The sequence below is a fragment of the Ceratotherium simum genome, chromosome 12 (assembly GCF_057802395.1).
Source record: "Ceratotherium simum simum isolate JZ-2026a chromosome 12, ASM5780239v1, whole genome shotgun sequence".
Taxonomy (NCBI): Eukaryota; Metazoa; Chordata; class Mammalia; order Perissodactyla; family Rhinocerotidae; genus Ceratotherium; species Ceratotherium simum.
The window spans coordinates 62388429-62409764 of record NC_141911.1 but is presented as its reverse complement, the minus strand read 5'-3'; the positions used below and the strand labels follow the sequence as shown (position 1 = coordinate 62409764).

The 21336-nt window shown below is 34.3% G+C and overlaps 1 long non-coding RNA gene across 1 annotated transcript in view; it reads right to left on the bottom strand.

Annotated features, from left to right (window-relative positions):
- Positions 1 to 652: 652 nt before the first annotated feature.
- Positions 653 to 21336, bottom strand: part of LOC147915869 (uncharacterized) — a 72827-nt gene continuing 52143 nt past the window's right edge. The window contains exons 3-5 of the long non-coding RNA XR_015553751.1: positions 5381 to 5540; positions 2647 to 3021; positions 653 to 1463 (exon numbers count right to left, since the gene is read on the bottom strand). This is a non-coding gene — a long non-coding RNA (uncharacterized LOC147915869). The remainder of the gene's footprint in view (positions 1464 to 2646; positions 3022 to 5380; positions 5541 to 21336) is intronic.

Sequence of the window (21336 nt, the reverse complement as noted above, 5' to 3'; positions counted from 1 at the left end):
TATTTCCTCAACTATGTACCTTTGCATAATGACTTTTCTAGAAACCCTGGTATAAACACTGAAAACCACACCAGGACAGAAAATATCTTGAAGCACAGATAAACAGAAAAGGTGCTGAGAGAATTATTGTCTCCAGCATTCACAAAAGTCATGTTCCTAACATCCACTTAGGTCAGGGAGGAAAGCAAAATCTGTTAGGACCTTACCATATGAAGGAGTGAGCACTACTTTCTCCCACTTTCAAAGAAACTTCAATTTTTCTTTGATTTAGGCCAATACAGTCCTTTCAGAATTATGTGAAAATATTTTGTTCTGTTTTTTTAACTGGTGAAGCACAAGATACATTTCAGATTCTCAGGCTTTTGCATTAGCAAACATGACATTATTTTAGCACAATAAAATTTTTGAAATTTTTTTTGTATGTTAGTAAATTAGCAGTTTTTGTCTTTAGTCCAAAAAAAAAAAAATATCAGGAATTTTAGATACATTTGAAATGATATCAAAATATGTAAGATTTTAGACAATTTTTTATAGCAATACAAATGCCCCCTGCTACCCAAAGCTGAGGTCAGACACATTTTTCTAACAGCTTTGAAATATCCTACCATAAATATTTATTTATACTTTAAGAGTAGTCATATTGTACTAGCGGTAGATTTTAAACCAGTCTGCAAATGTGCTTTTACTTGAACTCAGCTAGGATTCTCAAGAGATATAATCAATAGAACTGTACCATAATTAAAATGCAAAGAATGAAAGAAATAAACTGAATAACAAAATTTGATCTGAAAAAGCTCTTTTTAAGGGAAAATTTTTTAGATTATGTTGGAAAATGAAGCTTTTGGAGGGCCTTGATTATTTTTTAACCACATTAGCAATCTGAAAGCCCAATGTCTAAATGCAGAGAACGCCTTGGGCCTCCCCAGCAAAAGATTATATCGATGTCCACATCAGGCTCTGAACAGATGGATGCAGGTCCTAGCATATTATGTCAGAAATCAATGATATTTGACTCCGTCACTTTCCGAGCAATAAATATTCTGTTGTAACTAATGCTGTTATTTCAGTGTCTTTTATTTTTAAATTCTAAACACAACGCCAACCTATTAAATACTCTATACATTACTACCAAAATAGAGTAATTGAAAGAGGTAATTTTTTTTTAAAAAGCAGAACTGCCAGCATCAATATACAAATTATAAAAACCCTTCCTCTATTCCCATCAGGAATTCCATCTCTAGATTGCTGTAGTAAAAACTCCTAAGATCTCTGAACAACGACATCAGGAAATGTTCCAGAAAAATCTTATCTAATATGCAATCCATCTGGTGCCTTTTTGAGAGCAAACTTCAGAAAGAACCAGAATATAGTCCAGCTGCTTTCTCAAGTGGTACCCAAAGGATCTTCTGCATCCTCAACTGTTACATCCAGGATGGAGTGAATCTTTTATTCAGGCAGGATTTCTGTTAATGGAAAACAGAGACCTTTTATTTACAGTATTTTACCTTATGACCCCATATGAGGCTGGTAGCTGTTAGCTTCTGGTTAGGACTAAAATCCTAGTAAGTCTAGTTAGGACTTAATAAATGTCTTCCTTGTTAATAACCATGCTTAGGAAAGAAGTATTCACTTCGCTGTCTTAGAAAGAGAGTTCCTCCAGGTATTTTTGTTTTCTTTTTTGAAAACTTTAATTTTGTTTTGTGCCTCTTTTGAGATGATGAAATTCATGATTGAAAGCTAGTTGTGACTTTCTATTTCCATTCCCTTGCTCCCTCGTCTTTGAAATAATGGAAGAAAGGGATGCCTGAGTCCTAGCAGACATTTTGTCTCCCCTCAACACCTCTCAAATTCCTGAAAATGCAGCACGTGCTGAAAATCAAACTGGGACAGAAAATATTTTGAGTGACATATAGCTAGGAAAGGGACAAGAGGAATTATTGCTAGGCCACATTTCATATATTTTACTTCATATAATTATGAGTCTCTAACATCTATGTACCTAGGAAGTTTAGGTCTAAAAATTTGTTCAAATAGCCATAAAGCTCAAAATGAAAACAAATAAATACACCATGTGAGCTTCTGCCCATCACTGGTATGCAAATATGGAATCTATATAAATTATTTAAACCATGCTTACTATGCAAAATATGCTTTCCTTTGTAATAAAACTGGCATCTCCTAAGCCCTTTACATAAATAATGTCAAAGTAATTATGGAGGCTAGTACCATAATTACTCCCAGTCTACACATGTTACAATTAGGATCCAAAGGGGTCAAATAATTTGTCCAATTCGCCAGTATGTGGTAGAAATAGGATCCATTTTTGGACATGGGTGCTTTGAAAAGTGAATAATTAACTAGACTTAAATCCCACCCTCTGGGTTTAAATTTTCAATCTCAAAAATGATCCAAAGTTATGTAAATTAATTCATCAAATTACAGGTAATCTTTTGTCATTCCCATCAGATACTGAATCCCTTGAATAATTTCTTTAAATCCTTTGAAATTTTATAAATTCTTATGCTGCTTATTTCTACAAAGTTCATCCTTGTGAACTTGCATTCAGCATATCTTGGCTTATTTTTCCAAACTTTTACAGAAGAATCTAATTTCTGTTTGACACTACTTGATCTTCAGTTTTCTCACCTGAGATGTGTTCCATAGACAGAGCACTTCAGCCTCTACTCTGCAGCTCTTGAAATCACTTGATAACTGGGATGAGAGGTGGCACTTATATACCCAAGAAGAAATGTCAAGCTATTCCTTCGTTGTCAAAACTGTTGGAAATTGCTGAAGTTGAATCTGGGAGCTTGGCTTACAGTGAATGAGCTTGTTAAAACATCCCTTTCACACCCCTGGTCTCAAGACCGTACTCTGGGCTTGCTGCGCTGTCCTCTCCCCACTGGTGTCCTCAGCAATAACTTGGGGAGTCACAGCCCCACAGAGGCTGGATATGGGATGTAAGAGTACACAGGAGCTCAGGAGGAAGTTACGCCATTTCTCTGCAGAGGAAGGAGAAAGCTGAAATAGCAATAAATAATCCTATTAGAAGGAAGAGTGCCTGTAGGAACTTCATTTGATAGACGATATAGATCAAAGAGTAAAAATTAATACTTGCATTAATAAGTTTCCCTTCGTAAGCACAGTTCCATTGTGCGTTAGAGTTACTTTTTCCACCCCAGTTTTTGTATTGGAGGGGAAATTCTCCTTCTGTTACTCTTTGTTATTAACAGTGATAAAATAGACTCTATTTGTGATTAAACAGTGATGAAGACATATCCGATAGACATACAGTGACTCAGAAAGTCTCTAATTTATTGTCTAATAGAGACAAATTATTAGGTGGCAATAGTAACAGTAGTGTTAGTATGGGTAGTTGTTGGTGTTTTAACACTTTGTCGATGAACCAGACTTGGTCTATGAACCAAAACATTTCCCAAAACAGATTTCCATTTAGTTTTTGTCAGGTTTTTTTTTTTTTAATTAGGGAAAATGTGTAGTCAGCTAAGTCAGGGAGCTATTGTCCTGCCCCATCCTGATAGAGATGCTGGCCTCAGCATGCTGGTGTGCACTAAAGTGAGTCTTCACAGTATTCCTAAATGAAATGAGTTCAACTCTTGATATCAAATGGTTAAGCTGTGACATTTCAATTAGTTTATAACAGGACATTATAAAGTCTGTTTCTCCAGAATTTCTTCAGGCCAATCTTTGGTTGATTTTTTCCCAATTTGTTCATTATTTCTCAACATATTTTCCATTAAGCATGTCTTCTTTCTAAGACCAAATATTTTAAAAAGTGTGTAATTATAAATAATCTTTTAACTTCAAATCTGCTCTGTTAGTTGTGAATTTAATTTTATAGGATATAATTATTAACCAGCATTTCATTCCTTTCTATAGAAGTCCTGGGTGATTAAGAGGAAAACATAAATGGATTATAGATTGGTTTTTAGTGTTTATAATTTTAGTAGGGTATAAGAAGTTACATAATCGGTCTTTGTCTATTTAGGATTTACAATTATAATAAAACATCAATATTTAAGAAGGAACTAATCTCTATGAGAATATCATTGTGTCATGTATATTTCAGTACTAGGGTCAGCCCCAAGTCTACCTCACTGTTAGCCTCAAATGCTTCCCCCAAAACCAAGCTTAAGACTCCCCTTCTGGCTTCCTAAAGGACTCATCACCCGACATCCAGATGACTGTTTTACTCTCAGATCTTCACTTTGTAATAAATTGCTGCAAGTTCTGGATCTGTTTCTTAATGACATTTTGCACATTATTTCAAGAATGCCTGTTAATATGGTTATAAAGAACAAAAGACATATTTTAAAATTATGTTGATTCTGCCCCCTCGTAACATGCTGTGCCTCAGGAAGTTGGAGCTCAATAAACATTCTTTAAACAACCAAAATATATTTTCTGCCAGTGGCATGCTGGTTAGGACTTTTCTGAATCAATTCACTTCCCCCAAGAAATCAAACTCATCAATGCAGGAGACTTATCCAAATGATAAATATGATAGTTCTGCAGAGAAAAACAACACGGTGATTAACAATCTGAAAATCTGCCCTGAAGCCCAATAGTCCTTTCTTATTATTAACCAGATCTATATGATCACGGCAAAAATCAGTTTGCCCAAAGGTTTTGATCTCCCTGCAGCCCAGAAGTCCATTTAGCTGTGCACGTGCGTGCCTTTCGGGTGCCTTGGTGCAGCAAACTCGCTGAATCGATTGCTTCAGTTCTGTCTGATTCTGTCACAGTCATGGACTGTGGACTAAGGTTAATTCTTCTGCTCTCTTACTGAACAAAAATCATTTCGTTGACAGAAAAGAAGCAGATATTACATTTATTTTTCTACATTCTTTTTAACTATTAGTAGTGATTTGAAATAAAACGGCAGATCTGGAAGGAATGTTGTTAAATTGAATCCAAATTGAGTTAAAATTCAACTTACTCTCAATGTAATTTGATACTTTTGAATTTTTTCTCTTCTCTTCAATGATTTCCTCAAAATCAAAAACATGTTAGTTATATTTTTGTCCTAACTCAGTTTTATTCCTTATACTAATTGTGGTGATAAGAAATAGGACTGTTTATTTTTCCAAATTAGGAGGAGATAGAATTTACACACCAAATGTGAGAAAGAAGCTGAAAAAAATTAAATAATTTGGGCAATAATTTAAAATACATACTTGGAGTTCATATGGGTGATTTGGATATATAAAGCATGGCAGGTCCTTGCTCCCATTGTAAAAAACTAGAAAAAGATATGTTAAAATGAACAAAAATTTTTAACGCACCGAAGAGCTTTGTGTGCAAAATAGTCTAAACTAATTGGTGCTCAGAAAATTAGCAGAAATTGGCAGCTGCTTACCTCCATGGGTTATTTTCTAAGCGTAGGTGGGAAACTGTGCCCGTCATAGGTAGAGGAACTCTTGAGGGGTAGGAAGAACCAAGCAGGGACTTTAACAGCCACCTAGTCTGATGTGGTAGATAGGGATCCAGAGGATATCCAAACTCAAAGCCTATTCACCCTGAGCGAAAGAAGCCAGACAAAAAGGAATACATACTATACAATATCATTTATGTGAAATACAAAACACAGAGAACTAATTTATGGTGCTAAAATTTGAAAAGTGATTAATTCTGGGAACAGGAGGGAGGTTTGTGGGTTATTAAAGGGAAAGAGGACATGGGAACATTCTGAGGTGAAGGAAATTTTGTGTATCCTCTCTGAGTGGTGGCTATATGTGTACATGCATTTGTTATCATTGATAGAGCAGTTTACTAAAGATCTATGCATTTAACTCACCATAAAATATACTTCAATTTAAAAAAATAGTTAATACTTGAGAATGAGGAACTTGGGAAAATAGAACAACTAGAAATTAATATTTGAGTATTGATATCTAAGAGAATTAAAAGCTAAGATATGAATGTTTACTGTGGTTTAAATTTGTTGATAAGACAATGGAATATGCTCAAGAAAATCTACAATTTATTGTCTATTGTGATTAATTCAGAGCCTCTTTCTTTTGTGCATTCAATTAGAAGGAGAAATTGGTCTAAGTTAAAGAAAATTACTCTATTTTTAAATTTTAATGCTTTTATCATCTGAGCAAACCTAAAACTTTTAGCAATGTAAAAATAATAAATTCCTGAAAGTAGAATAATACGGCTAATAGGAGATTCTGCAAGAGAAGATGTTATATAAATGTCATAACTTTAGTTGTTATTACTTCACAATCTAGTACAATCAGCCATTTAAGACAAAGATGTAAATTAGCAGAAGTCCATTTACATCATGATAACAAGTGGCCTACTCCACTGGCAATGACTTCAAGGTTTCTAGAAAGTCATGCATTAGAAGAATTTACATTAATCATAAATATGTAGATATTAATTAATCAATCAAAAATGTAAAAAAGCATTAGAGATTTCCTAAGTGATTATGGCTAGACTAAACTTTGACTATAGACTTACAGAAATAATTAATTTCCAAACTTGAACAATCAGAAATAGAATGCCAGAGAGGTATGTTTCTTAGATTTAGAAATAAGACAAAAACCTCAGTATTCTTTCTGTCTTTGCAAACTACAGAACCGGCTAGAGCCTTCTCCATAATTCCTTATTTCTGCCATTTTTTTCTTAGTTCCAATATCATAATTTTCTCTAAGATGTGAGTTCTTTAAACAATAGTCTTAATATGATAACTTTAAAGTATTAATATAAATTGCTAGCTAGAACTACTTAAAGTTATAAAAAATATTTCATCTTAAAGTCTAAAATTTATAATTTTCCATTATTATGTAAATTTTTTTCCTCTTTTTGCCTTGATCTCTTAAGAATTGAATATATGGTACTCATTTAAAATCCCCATCTGTCAACCTTGAAAAAGGCATGCAATTAATTTTAAAACTAATTTATGAACCAGAAATGGAACAAAGGAGTAGGACAGAGAGTAGAAGAATAAGAAAGTAATTCTTTCAAAGGCCTAAATCCACAACACAGGATCATACACTAACGACACTCTGCTTTTGGCATATTCAAACCTATGCACATCGAATTCATGACAGTAAATGTCCCTAAACAAATTTAGGCAATTATGAAAAAATATTACAAAATAATCTAGAATAAAATGTTTTCCATACTTGAATGAGACACATTTATATTAGTATTGAGATTTTCAAGTAAAAGGGTGATATATAGGAAAAGTCTTAAAATTGAGATCTCTGTATACCCACAAATACTTCCTAGAACAGATGATAAAAAGGAACCCAGATTGACACATTCCAAATAGCTGTGACATTTCTAATAATTTTAGAGAGACGACTGATCTGTCAGTGACCACGAGGAGATAGAAATATTTCTAATTTATTATTTTCTCATTAGGCACTTTTTAAATTGTCACCTTCTCAAAGCTTTTTCCTCTTGGCTAGAAGACACATAGTATATATATTCATTTGTACTCACCCACTATGGATCTTTACTTTTTTAATCAGTTAAATTCCAAAATGAAATGATGTTCCAACCTTTGATAATCTATCACAGTCCAATATCTAAGGGAATTTCCCTGATCTGACATTTTATTGTGTTGTTGTTTGTTTTAGTTTGGGTTTTGAGTTTTAGGGTTTTTTGTTTGTTTTTGCTGTAGGTTGTGTGGGAGATCAAGATTTGGCCACCCTGAAATCTATCTCTTTACCTTGGTTGTTTTCTCTAGGGACATTTGACCTCCCCCACTAACTGCCTAAAGAATTTGACATGGTGGCTCCTTCCTGGAACAGATCTATCATGATGGCTGTAAAGATAATGTAAGATAGAGGTTACAATAGAAAAGGCGCCAACAAGCCCATCTTATCAAAAGTTCTGTCTCTCTGGCCACATTCTCTGGATGGCCCTGCGAGGAGTTGCCAGACAATCATTTACATTTATAAGGGAAATCTCCATTTGTAAAGGTATCTCCCTCTCTGTTTTGGGAAGAGGGGGGGATGGCCTCATTTCTAGAGGCTTATCAATGTGGAAGGTGAGGCCTTAAATCTGCATAATAACCTTACTCTTGTTTATTGTGCTTTAGTGGTAATCTCCTGTAACTGACTCCCCCCACCCCCAAAATCCTCCTTTGTCATTGGCTGAACATGGTATTTAAGACGGGAATTTCTGCTATTGTGTTGAGAAACGCAGTGTTCCTGCTTTCTCCCATGTATACATGTTATTAAACTTGGTATTATTTTCTCCTGCTAACCTGTCTTGTTAATTATTTGGCCAGCCATAAGAACCTTAAGGAAAAGGGCAGAGGGAGATTCTCCCTCTTCCCCTGACAGTTTTATTGCAAGAGCTATAATCACTAACAAAGAGAGGAAAACCACTTTCTGTCTTCCAGCTCAGTTTTAGGATATTGGTAAAGATCCACAGTTTCCATGGATGACTAAGACAGGATGTCTGCCAGAAGACATCGAGCTGAACTAGCAAAGAACAGTGTAACTCCTGCCCTGGGAGAAACCTCATCAACAGAGATTAAGTGAGCAAACCAACGTAGCACCGGGCAATGCAACGGCCCATGGGAGCACGGCTCATGCAGGACTCCAGCTTGCAAGCCTCCTTCATTCAGGGACAGCAGCACCTGGGCGTACATAGGTAACTGAAAGCTGTTGTTAGAACTACACAGCAGACTTACTGCTTGGCATAAGATAGTATATAAATAAATACATATCTACCAACTTCTAAGTATACTATCTTTTGATATGACTATAATGTTTGCAAGTGACGGACTAGTGCAAATTTACAAAGCAAGTTACAGTTTTTCCCTAGTTTTTGAGAAAACTAAAAACAAAAGTTAATTTGAAGGGTAAACACAGTTTAATGGAGAAGTTTCTTTTCCTCTAGAAAAATTTTCCTCTGAGAAGCAAAAATAAATGTTCTTTTGAGTTTTATTAAATTCATATCTAGTTGTAGAATTATGTTTACAAATAAGTAGATAATGATGATTGTTGTGTCTCTGCTTCTCACTTATGAACTCACAAAAAACCTAAAATATCGGCTTGAGCAAAGCCAGGCACTGTTAGGAGCGTGGTATCAGTCAGCACTTATTTTCAGCAGCACCCATCACATTCAAACATAATACTGTACTTATTCCTGTTTGTTTGTTTGTCTGTCTTCTTAGGAGATAATCCCCTAATGGGCAGGTTTTCTCACCTGTATTGTTCTCTGTGGCATTCCTAACCCCTCAAACAGCACTTGCTTCATAAATATTTGTTGAAGGAATATTTAAAAGAATGTCTGAGAAAATTTTGAGGACTATTTATAAATATGTCTAGTATCATGACTGGGAGAAGTTCTTATGTGGTCTAAAGAGTCTCTCTAGTTACCTTCTACCCTCAAGTTTTATGAGTTTTTTTTTTTTTGGTGAGGAAGATTAGCCCGGAGCTAACCTCCATTGCCAATCCTCCTCTTTTTGTTGAGGAAGATTGGCCCTAAGCTAACATCTGTGCCCATCTTCCTCTATTTTGTTTGTGGGACGCCTGCTACAGCATGGCTTGATGAGCGGTGCGTAGGTCTGCGCCCAGGATCCAAACCTGCACACCCCAGGCCACCAAAGCGGAGCACGCAAACTTAACCACTACGCCACTGGGCTGGCCCCCCATTATGTTTTTGATGTCACATCTTTTTATCTTGTGTGTCCCTTAACTAATTATTATAATCATAGTTATTTTTACCACTTTTGTCTTTTTTTTTTTTTGAGGAAGTTCGGCCCTGAGCTAACATCTGCCAATCCTCCTCTTTTTGCTGAGGAAGACTGGCCATGGGCTAACATCCGTGCCCATCTTCCTCCACTTTATATGGGATGCCGCCACAGCATGGCTTGCCAAGCGGTGCGTCGGTGCACACCCGGGATCCAAACCGGCGAACCCCGGGCTGCCGCAGCGGGGCGCACACACTTAACTTCTTGTGCCACCAGGCTGACCCCACTTTTGTCTTTTAACCTTCATACTAGCTTTATAAGTGATTAATCCACTACTTTTACTATATTTTTACCTTTCCAGTGAGATTTATTCTTTCATATGTATTCTTGTTACTAATCAGTGTCCTGTCTCAGCTTAAAGAATTCCCTTTAACATTTCCCGTAAGGCCGGTTTAGTGGTGATGAACTCCTTCAGCTTTTAATTGTCTGGAAAATTCTCTCTCTCCTTCACTTCTAAGTGACAACTTTGCCAGGTAGAGTACTCTTGGCTGTAAGTTTTTTCTTTCAGCACTTTGAATATATCGTGCCACTTCCTTCTGTCCTGCAGAGTTTCTGCTGAAAAATCTGCTGCTGGTCTTACAGGGGTTCCCTTGTATACAACAAGTTGTTTTCCTTCTGACTTTTGTGTTTCTAACACCAGTCAAATTGTTAATAATTCCACATTGCTCCTTCTAGCATTTATGCTTACTTTGTCATAGAGTAGCATTTCTGTTGTGCTCCCTAGAAATTTTAAAGAGAAAATAAATAAAAATCATGGAAACAGTATTTATTAAGATATCTGTCACATAACAACCAATACTCCTCCTCATTGTGGATTTTCCATATGAGCTGGGAAGCCAAATCTCAGTACAGTCGGCCCCCATATCCAAGCATCCTCATCCACGGACTCAACCAACCCCAGGTCAAAAGGCCTACAATGGTTGTGTCTGTGCTGAACACGCATAGACTTTTTTCCTTGTCATTATTCCCTAAACAACACAGTATAACAACTGCTTACATAGCATTTACACTGTATTAGGTATTATAAGTAATCTAGAGATGATTTTAAGTATATGGGAGGATGGGCGTAGGTTATATGCAAATACTGTGCCATTTTATGTAAGGGACTTGAGAATCTACAGATTTTGATATCTGCAGGGGGTGCTGGAACCAACCCCTCGCAGATATGGAAGGACCACTGTATCCAACAAATTGTTGGATGCAACATGCATCTTTCCTAAAATTTTTAAGTCAGCCCCCATACCCACAATGAAGCTGAAATTGGAAAGGTATTAGTATTCACAGAAATAGCAAGAAAAGGCCACTTTCTTATCATTGTACATACTTATGAAATTACATGTTGCTTTAAATATTTTACTTCAATTCACCAGATCAAAATCTCAAAATTTTCATGGGCCAGTTTTGTAAATTTTAAAAAATCAGCTAATATAAGTTAGGTGCTATCCATTTAGTTATTTATTTAAATCTAAGCGCAACAGATAAGTAAAGTAAACAAACTTGTTTTAAAGACAATTGGGCCAGAAAGTAATTTTATTTCTAAAAATTCTATATATATAATTATATTTAGTTCTAAAAAACCTATATGTAATTATACTTAAGGCAATTATTTTGTTTAAAAATATAACCATGGCCAACCAAGAATTGCGGAGTTTTGTATAATATCTTCCCTTCTTGTAAAAATTAAAAAATAAATCAATGAACAAGATGTCAAGTTAATACCAACATCTTACATGTCAAAATTTATTGACAAGAAAATGTTTCAGATGCCTACCTAATAAGCCAGGAGGCTTTATAGTCCAGGATTTTTTTTCACTGTATACACAAACTAATATCATTTCCAGTCCCACAATATGCTAACCTTCACTTTCCTGTAAAATAAATCATGCAAAACACATTTTTAAATATGATCCCTCATAGCAAAGTTTGACAAGGTGCTTGTTTTTAATCTTTCATGGGAGGTTAAACTCCAACCTGAAATGCTATTTATATTCAGCAGTGCAATCAATTCTATCACTTTCTATTTTACTGGAAATAGTTGCATTGAAATGTGCTAGTGTAAATTGATTTCAAGTTGTTTATTAAATATCTCATAAGCCTCTTAGCAGAACTAGAGTATAATGATAGTTTAAAAATGTTTAAAAGCCACAAGTCTGCATAACATAAAGTAAAATATCTGCAATTATGGTGAAATCTCACAGAGTTAGACACTTCATATGTTGGAGAGGATGTGGAGAGAAGGGAACTCTCATACACTGCTGGTGGGAGTGCAAACTGGTGCAGCCACTATGGAAAACAGTATGGAGATTCCTCAAAAAATCAAGGATAGAACTACCATATGATCCAGCTATTCCACTGTTGGGTATTTATCCAAAGAACTTGAAAACACCAATTTGCAAAGGTACATGCACCCCTGTGTTCATTGCAGCCTTATTCACAATAGCCAAGACTTGGAAGCAACCTAAGTGCCCATCAAGGGACGAATGGATAAAGAAGCTGTGGTATATATACACAATGGAATACTACTCAGCCATAAGAAACGACGAAATCCAGCCATTTGTGACAACATGGATGGACATTGAGGGTATAATGCAAAGTGAAATAAGTCAGAGGGAGAAGGCCAAATACCGTATGATTTCCTTCATTAAGTAGTAGATAATAACAACAATAAACAAACACATAGGGACAGAGATTGGATTGGTGGTTACCAGAGGGGAAGGGGAGGGTGGAGGGTGAAAGGGATAATTCGGTACATGTGTGTGGTGATGGGTTGTAATTAGTATTTTGGTGGTGAACATGATGTAGTCCATGCAGAAATAGAAGTACAATGATGTACACCTGAAATTTTTACAATGTTATAAACCAATGTTACTGCAATAAAAAAAAAAATAAAAAAAAATAAAATAAAATAAAATTAAATTTTAAAAAATTAAAAAAAAAAAAAATAAAAAAATAAAAATGTTTAAAAGCCACAAGTCTGCATAACATAAAGTAAAATATCTGCAATTATGGTGAAATCTCACAGAGTTAGACACTTCATTTAAAATTTTTAATAATTTAAACTCGTTGCTACGATATCTGGTTTCTTCTGGCTCCTGACCATAGTTTAATGAAAAAAATAATTTTTTAAAGCAGAAGCAATTTACACTTATAGAATTCCTGATATCGTATTATGACTACAAATTCTTGACTACAGAATTCTTAATACAATTGTTTAGCTTATCTGAAAGGCTAATTTACGTCACTATTATTGAAGAAGTTGAGTTAGACGCTGTCATATACAAAGCTAACGTCTAATTTAGTAATTAAGAATTTTAATTGAACAGTTCTTAACGTTCCAAGAGATCTGAAACTCATAGCTCATACCCAAACATAAAAGCATTTGCTTTCAATAAATATTTGAAGTTATTATATTCATGACTTATGGAAGAATTAATACTGCGATTGTTTTAGTATTCAGTGAATTTGTATTCTAGAGTTAAAATAAAACTCACATGTTGCATGATATTAGCTTTCTATTGTTGCTGTAACAAATTATTACAAATTTAGTGACTTAGAACACAAATGCATTCTTCTATAGTTCTTGAGGTCAGGAGGTCAAACTGAGTCTTCCAGGGCGGCCATCAAAGTGTTAGCAGGGCTGGTCCCTTCTGGAGGCTCTAGGGTAGGATCTGTTCCTTACTTTTCCGACTGCCTTAGTTCCTAGCCCTCTTTCATCTTCAAAGCCAACAATTTCATCATTCCACCCTCTGCTTCCACACCTTCTTTCCCTATGCTGCCTTTCTCTTTCCCTTAGAAGGAACCTTGTGATTACATCGAGCCTACTCATAATCCAGAATAACCTCCCCATCTCAAATTGCTTAACTTAATCACATCTGCAAAGTGTTTTTTGCCATGTAAGGTAACATATTCCCAAATTCCAGGGACTGGGGCATGGAGCTACTATTCTGCTTACCACATACACAAAAGTAAATTTTATTTTAATTTTTACCAGCACATCATAGTTTTTAAAATAGGCTTAGCCCTTTTAATTATACTATAAAACACACTGTCATATTTAAAGTAAATTTCCACGCTATGTTGATTAACTATATATATATTTTTCACACATAATTCTATTTCCTTCTGATCATTTCAGCTAATGGTGAAAATTACCATCCAATTGATAGCAGAGCTCATAGCTATTTTGAACTGATACATATATATACATGACTTTTAAAATGTTCTGAGCTGTTTGTGTGCACCATTTTCATTGTGTTTTTATAATAGTGTATCATTTTTTTGTGAACCATTATCTTTCTCAAGAGAATAAGCCTTAATAGTTCAGCTAAGACTTTCACTCATCATTTGCAGCCAAATCACACACTTACGCTCCATTTTAGATACGCCCTTCTTGTCATGTGAGCCACGTTTTTAATGGCATAAAAGAAGTCAAGTGTTATTGTTAATTATTAAAACCTCACAGAAAATTCAAGTTGCTTTAGCAAGTAATTTTATACATTAGGCAGTGATTCTTAGAAACTTTACCAAAAAAATCAACTGTGGGATCTGAAGATGTTTTTCCCAACTCAAATATATGACAGTCTAATGAACATTTTCCCACTAAGACTGCAAACACTAAAATATAAAAGAAAACCGTTTATTATCACAGAGGGAGGGAAAAGAAAGTGAAATGTTTATTGCTAAGCCCAGTCTTTGCGGGCAAGCCATTGAAAAGGTAGTGTGAGTTTTATTGCTGTCCTTGTAAGAAATGGAATGCACTCCTCTCTTACTCCCTTGACTCTAGTTCAAGCATTGTACATGGAAGAATACACAAAGGACAGGCTATAAAATTAGGATGCTTTACTGCTCTTCAAGGTTCACTTGTTGGAAGACAGTAGAAGCCGCTGTATATAACTATCACTGCATCTATTAGGGAGGAGAGAGACTAATAAGAAGCAGTCATTTTACTTATTGTTTATGCAAAGAATATTTGGGATTATTTAGATTTCTACGATTCACATTGCTGAGATCAATCTTGAGCTTGTGGCCAAAAGAAAAGGCAAAAAATTTCAGAATAAAATTGAGAATTTACACAGATCCTTCCCAAAATTACACTACCACCCAAAGCATTATCTTTGAGTGGGATAAAACCACGCCTAACTTAACATCAGCAGTTCATATGGGAAAAAACCCTAATTTTTTGCTTGGCAACAAGTTCAAAATCCATTATCCCTGAGATGAGATTACCAAAATTTTAAAAACTCAGGCTTTATTTATTATTAGAAATATGTTACCAAGCACAACTGATATGATATGTTTAAGATATGATACAGAATGATAATTGAACAAATTGACAATACTCTGTACTGGTCAGGCCCGTCTGGAGTATTGTACTTAGTGCTGGACATCTTGCTCTAACCAGAGGGTATAAAGAGGATGAAGGCTTTAGTGTAAGCTTTGAAGGGTCCAGAGTGATTAATCCTTAAAAAGAAGTGATGGAGTTTCAACGTGGCCCCGGGGGGGAATATTTCTCTTCAGAAAATCATTTGAACAATTGAGTTATTCGCATGAGCTACCTTGTAAGAAAAAATAATAGCTATATTAAATTATTATTGCTCTTAAGTTTCCAAGGTATTTTAACACCAAGTGTTTTCTTTAACATCTATGACTTCCCTAAAAGAGAGATAAAGCAGTAATTGTTCCCATATTATAGGTACAGAAACCAAGCTAAGAGGGATTAAGTAATTGGTACAAAATCGCACAGCAAGTGGGAGACCCGTGTCTCGAATATTGATATTCTAAGTCCTGTGTTCATGCATTAGATCACACAACATTCTCTAGTGAGTGTGATATTATTGTGTGAATTAAATGATATAATATATGTAAAAGCACATAGCAAAATATGAGACAGTATAGTGGAGAAAAACAGAGACACTGGACACAGATTACCTCAGTTTAAATCCCTGCCCTACTAGTTACCAGTTATTTCATTATCCATGAAAAGATATTCATAATACCACCTATCTCACAGGGTGTTTGGAGGAGAAAAGAGTTAGTATGCTGTAAAGTACTTTGCTGTAAAAGCTCTATCAGTGTTAATGAATATAAAAATCTATTATTATCTGGCACACAGAAGCCACTCAATAAATGTTAGCTGCATTAGCTCTCCAACATGGGACGTGTTAATTCAGATGATGAATTAATATATTTGTTATGTTGTAAAAGATATTCTAGAAACACAGGGAGTGGGAGAAGGGTAGAAAATTTGAATAAGCAACCTCCTGAGTTCCTTTGAAAAATCCTATGAATCACTGATTTGTAGAGAGTCATGTGGAAATTCTCTCCCAAACCAAATACGTTCTTTTTCCATAAACTCACGTTCCATATGTATCTAATCTGTGTCTAATGTGCAATTAATTGAGTGGCTAAATTTGCAAGCTACCATAGGCCTCAGTAGATAAGAAGATAGTCATAGCTGTAATTATATATTCATGATTTCCTGTTGTAGCAATTTCAATACCCACCAATCTACAAGACTTTTTTTTTCTAAAATCCTATTTACCAGTGTGTCAATAATGTGACTTCACTGCAAAGATTTTCCTAATATATTGTTTTGTATTTAATATCATTTCCAAGTTTGCAGATTATGTGTTTTATACTGGTGAAAACCAATTCCCCGTATTTTCTTTGGTGTTCACAGGGAATGAAATTCACAGGAAAAGAACTCAGCTTACCTATTTCAAGAATACAATCTAAACCAAGATGAATTAGATGCCTTTTTTCCTTCAGGCACTAGAGCAAAAGCAGACTGTAATTTAGTCATAGCACATCTCTGGAGGAAATTACAATTTGTAAATATGTCATGATCTGAGAAAAGGTGGATCCACTATACATATTTTACAACAATAATACTGTCTTATGTGTGCACAAATTTATGAACTGGATACGCTGTGTTCTCTGCTGGATTCATGGTCTTGTCTATGTTACAAATTCATTCCTTTCAATATGAACTAGAGAATGATTACACTCAGCCAAGGGAGTATAACCATCTATTATGAACTAGCTCCAATAACCCATTACCACGTTGGTGGCTTGAATGGTAAGTCAGAAAGAAATTTTTCAAATTGTTTTATTGTTTTGCCAAAAAAAAATTAATATCTAAGCTAATGGAGAAGAAAAAGATGCCTATAAATTATTGACAGTGGAAGATCCCTGTATAAATCTACAAATCTATATTATGTATTAAGCAGAATGTTTTCCATCTCCAAAATGTTGTTTTTGGTGGTGTTTTTTTGTTTTGTTTTTTTTTCGGATGATGGACCAGAACAAGGTAGTTTTCTTGTTCTCCTTTTGTAATGTTTTTTCTTTTTTTCTCACCATTATTCTTCTCAATTTTCTACTGCTTATAACTTTGTTGATTTCTTACACACATGTATCTCTTTTTTAACAACTGTACTGAGGTGCAATTTATGTACAATAAACTGCACACATTTAAATATTAAACTTTGATGAATGTGACAGGTATACATTCTTTTAAAATCACCACCAAATTCAAGATACAGAAATTTCCCCCCAAAGTTTCATTGTTCCCTTTGCCATGTATTTCTCATGCCACCCATCTCCAGACAACTACTGATCTACTTTGTAACTCTACATCAATTTGCATTTTCTAGAACTTTATGTCAAGTTTACGCAATATAAACTCTTTTTACCTGGTGTCTTACACTCAGCATGATTTTAAGATCCAGACGTGTTGTTGTATATATCGGTAGTTGGTTCCATTTTATTGCTAAACAGTATTTCGTGGTATGGATTTAGCACAGTATCTTTCTACGTTCACCAGCTGACGAGCGTTTGGTTGTTCCCAGTTTGGGCTACTGTAAATAAAGCTGCTATGAACATTTGGATACCAATCTTTGTGTAGATAGATATTTTCATTTCTTTTGAGTAAATGCCTTGGAGTAGAATGGGTGAGACATATGAGAAGTTTATGTTTAATTTTATTAGAAACTGCCAAAATGTTTCTCAAACTACTTGTACTATATACAACCCCATCAACAATGTGTGAGAGTTTCAGATCTCTGCATCCTCGCCACCTCTGGGTATTATCAATATTTTTAATTTTCACTATTCTAAATAGTATGGATCTAATTGTGGTTGATTTTGAATTTCCATGATAATTCATGACTTGAACACCTTAGTCATTCATAAATCTTCTTTTATGAAGTGTTTTCTCTAATCCTTTGCCTATTTTTTATTGAGTTTATTATATTCTCATTATTGAGTTGTAAATGTTCTCTATATATTATGGTTTAGAGTTCTTTGCCTAATATATGTGTTGTGAATATTTTTTTTCCAGTCTGACTTGCCTTTTTATTTTTTAATGGTATCTTTCCAAGAGGAAAATGTTTTAATTTTGATAAAGTCCAGTCTATTAATTTTTTGTCTTTTACAAATTGTGTTTTTTTGTTCTAGCTAAGAAATCTTTGCCTATCCCAAGGTCACACAGGTATCCTCTCATGTTTGCTTTTAGAAGTTTTGCAGCCTTATCTTTTACATTTAGGCACGTGATCCATTTTGAGTTAATTATTGTATGGCAGTATGAAGTAAGGTTGATGTTCTTTATTTCCGTAAGGATTGCCATTTTTCCAGCACAGTTTGTCAAATCCTATTCTTTCTCATTGAATAGCCTTACTGCCGTTGTTGCAAATCAATTGACTATATATGTAGTATGGGCTTAAGTAATTTTGGACTTTCTTTTGTGATATATAAATATATATATTTCTAAACATTTATAATAGAATATTTATAAAATAAATGTTTTGAAATATATATATTTAGAAATATATACTTCATATATATATTCTTTTGCCAATACCAACACAAAATCCAGCAAGCAAGAACATAAAATTCACAATATCCAACAACAATAAAAAATTACCAGACATGCAAAGAAACAAGAAAATATGATCCATAACCAGGAGAAAATCTAATCAATAGAAACAGAGCCGGAAATACATAGATAACCAAATTTGAAGATAGGGATGTTAAATATTTAATATAAATATGCTCTTTATGATCAAGAAAGTAGAGGAAAACATAAGCATGATGAAGTGATAAATAAGAGATTTTTTTTAAAAGACCCAAAATAGTACTTCTAGAGATGAAAATACAATCTACGTGAAAAATACATGGGATGGGAGTAGCAGCAAATTAGACAGTGTAGAAGAACATATCTTTGAACTTGAAAATATAATAATCAAAAATATCCAAATTGAAGAACAGAAATAAAAACAAATTTTTTTAAATGAACATAGCATGTGGGAAAATAACTACTGGTCTAATAACTACTAGACTCATTTTACTAGAGTTTCAGAAGGGAGGAGTAGGAGGAACACAAAAATATTTTAAGACTTAGCTGAAAATTTTCCAAATTTGATGAAAAATATAAACCCACAGATTCAATAAGCTCAATAAACATCAATCAGAATAACTATAAAAAATGCCAATGTACATTGTAATCAAATTGCCAAATACCAATAAAAATGGACACATCAGGTGCAAAAGAACAAGATAAATACAACAGCCTGACTGCCAGAAACCATGCAAGCCTGAAGACAATGGGGAGACATATTTGAAGCAATGAAAAAAAAGACCTGTCAGCCTAGAACTTTTTACCAAGTGAAAATATCTATCAATAATGAAGGCAAACAAAAGAATTTTTCAGATAAACAAAAATTTCTAGGTTTCTTTTCTATCAGAACTGAAATACAAGAAGTGTTAAAGCAAGTTCCTTGAGCAGAAGGGAAACGATACCAGATGAAAATTTAACAGCTACACGTAAAAATGAAAAGCACATTTTGTGATAAACATGTTGGTGAATATAAAACAAAGTTTTTCTTGTTTTAATCTCTTTAAAGATAATTGACCCTCAGGTTGTATTAGTCGTCGGCAGGAGGCCTCAGTACCTTGCCGCCTGGATCTCTCTGTGAGGTTGCTTGAGTGTCCTCACAACATGGCAGCTGGTTTCCCTCAGAGTGAGTGATCCGAGAGAGAGCAGGAGGAGGAAGTTGTAATGCCCGTTATGACTGCATCCAAAAGTCAGATATAACTTCACTTTTAGCACATTCTAGTCATTGGATGTGAGCCACCAAGTCCACACTCCAAGCGAAGAGAATCTTTTGAACGGAGCAGTGTCAAAACATTTGTGGACATATTTAAAAATTTACATGTTGGCTTATGCTGTCCCTGCTTGCCATAGTATATGTAATTTCAATGAGGAGAAAACTGAATATGGTAATAACCTTTGAATGATGAGTAAGCGGTCATTTTAGTGTCCAGGTAAGTGACCTAGAAGGAGTGAATTGGCATTGAATTCTCATTTATTGGATCATTGCCTAAGAAGATTGTATCTCTGTCCTGAAACAGGAAGGGTAGGTCCAGATGAAGTGAGGCCTGGGTCAGTTGCCCAGAGAAAATAAATTGTCAATAGAAAATAATACCTTTTAAAACATATACCAAAAGGGGTAGGGACAGTGGATGTTGGTGTTGGAAAATTACAAAAATCTTTACTTTCTGTAAAATTTTGCCTAGAAGTAGTATGGAATTTTTGTCTCACCATTTCAAAACTCTCTAATAAATTATATTGAACCAACTCCCTATCCACCAACTCCCTGTCAATCATACCTCAGTTTTATACTAAAATATTCCTAAAGTTATTTTTGCTGCACAAAAGAAATTTGATTGAATACCTAATATCTTATGTCTAAAGTACCTTTTTGTTTTATTATTATTTATGATCATATAAATTACAACTTGTGATGAAAGATATAATTATTTTCCCTTTGAAATTGTGTATGAATATGTATATTGTACAGTATTTGTGAGTGTATAAACAGATACATGTACTCACATAGATATTCTCTTAGCAAATAATTTTCTGACATATTCTGTATTTCTTGCCAAGGCATGTTTTAAAATTGATATGACAATCAATGTTTTGATAATTCATAATAAGAAGAAAAGGCTAGGAAACCAATTTAATAATCAACTTCAATAGAATAATAATAAAGGTATTATTCACTTCCTGGTGCTCAACAGAAAATGCAGAAGTTAGTTTTAATTCAAACAATGGGAATTAAATAATAAGAAAAATAATATATATGCTATATTTTCTAGAAAGACAACATTTCAAAAAATCAATTGTCAATGTTAGTATCAAATGGTCTTACTTAATTTTCTAATCAGAAACTGAGAAGTGGTCACAAATGCTATTAATGAAGGACATAAGATTTAATTAGATTGGCTTCCCAGTGACGATAAGAAAAGCTTATGAGTCCATTGCATCTTATTCAATTATGTCACATGCAAAATGTGACCAAAATCAACCACTGATGATGAAATATAAAGTGATCAACACATCTAAAAAATATTAAAAATATTGATGTGGCAAAATATTTTGACATTTGGCAAATAATTGATTCAATTTTTCATTATTTGCTCAGATGTGAGTCTCACATTGGCAAAGCTCATGCCACAAATTCATCAACATTATCTGTCAAAAGCACACAATCGCATAATATATTCGTAGCAGGTTGACTGTGAAAGTGTAA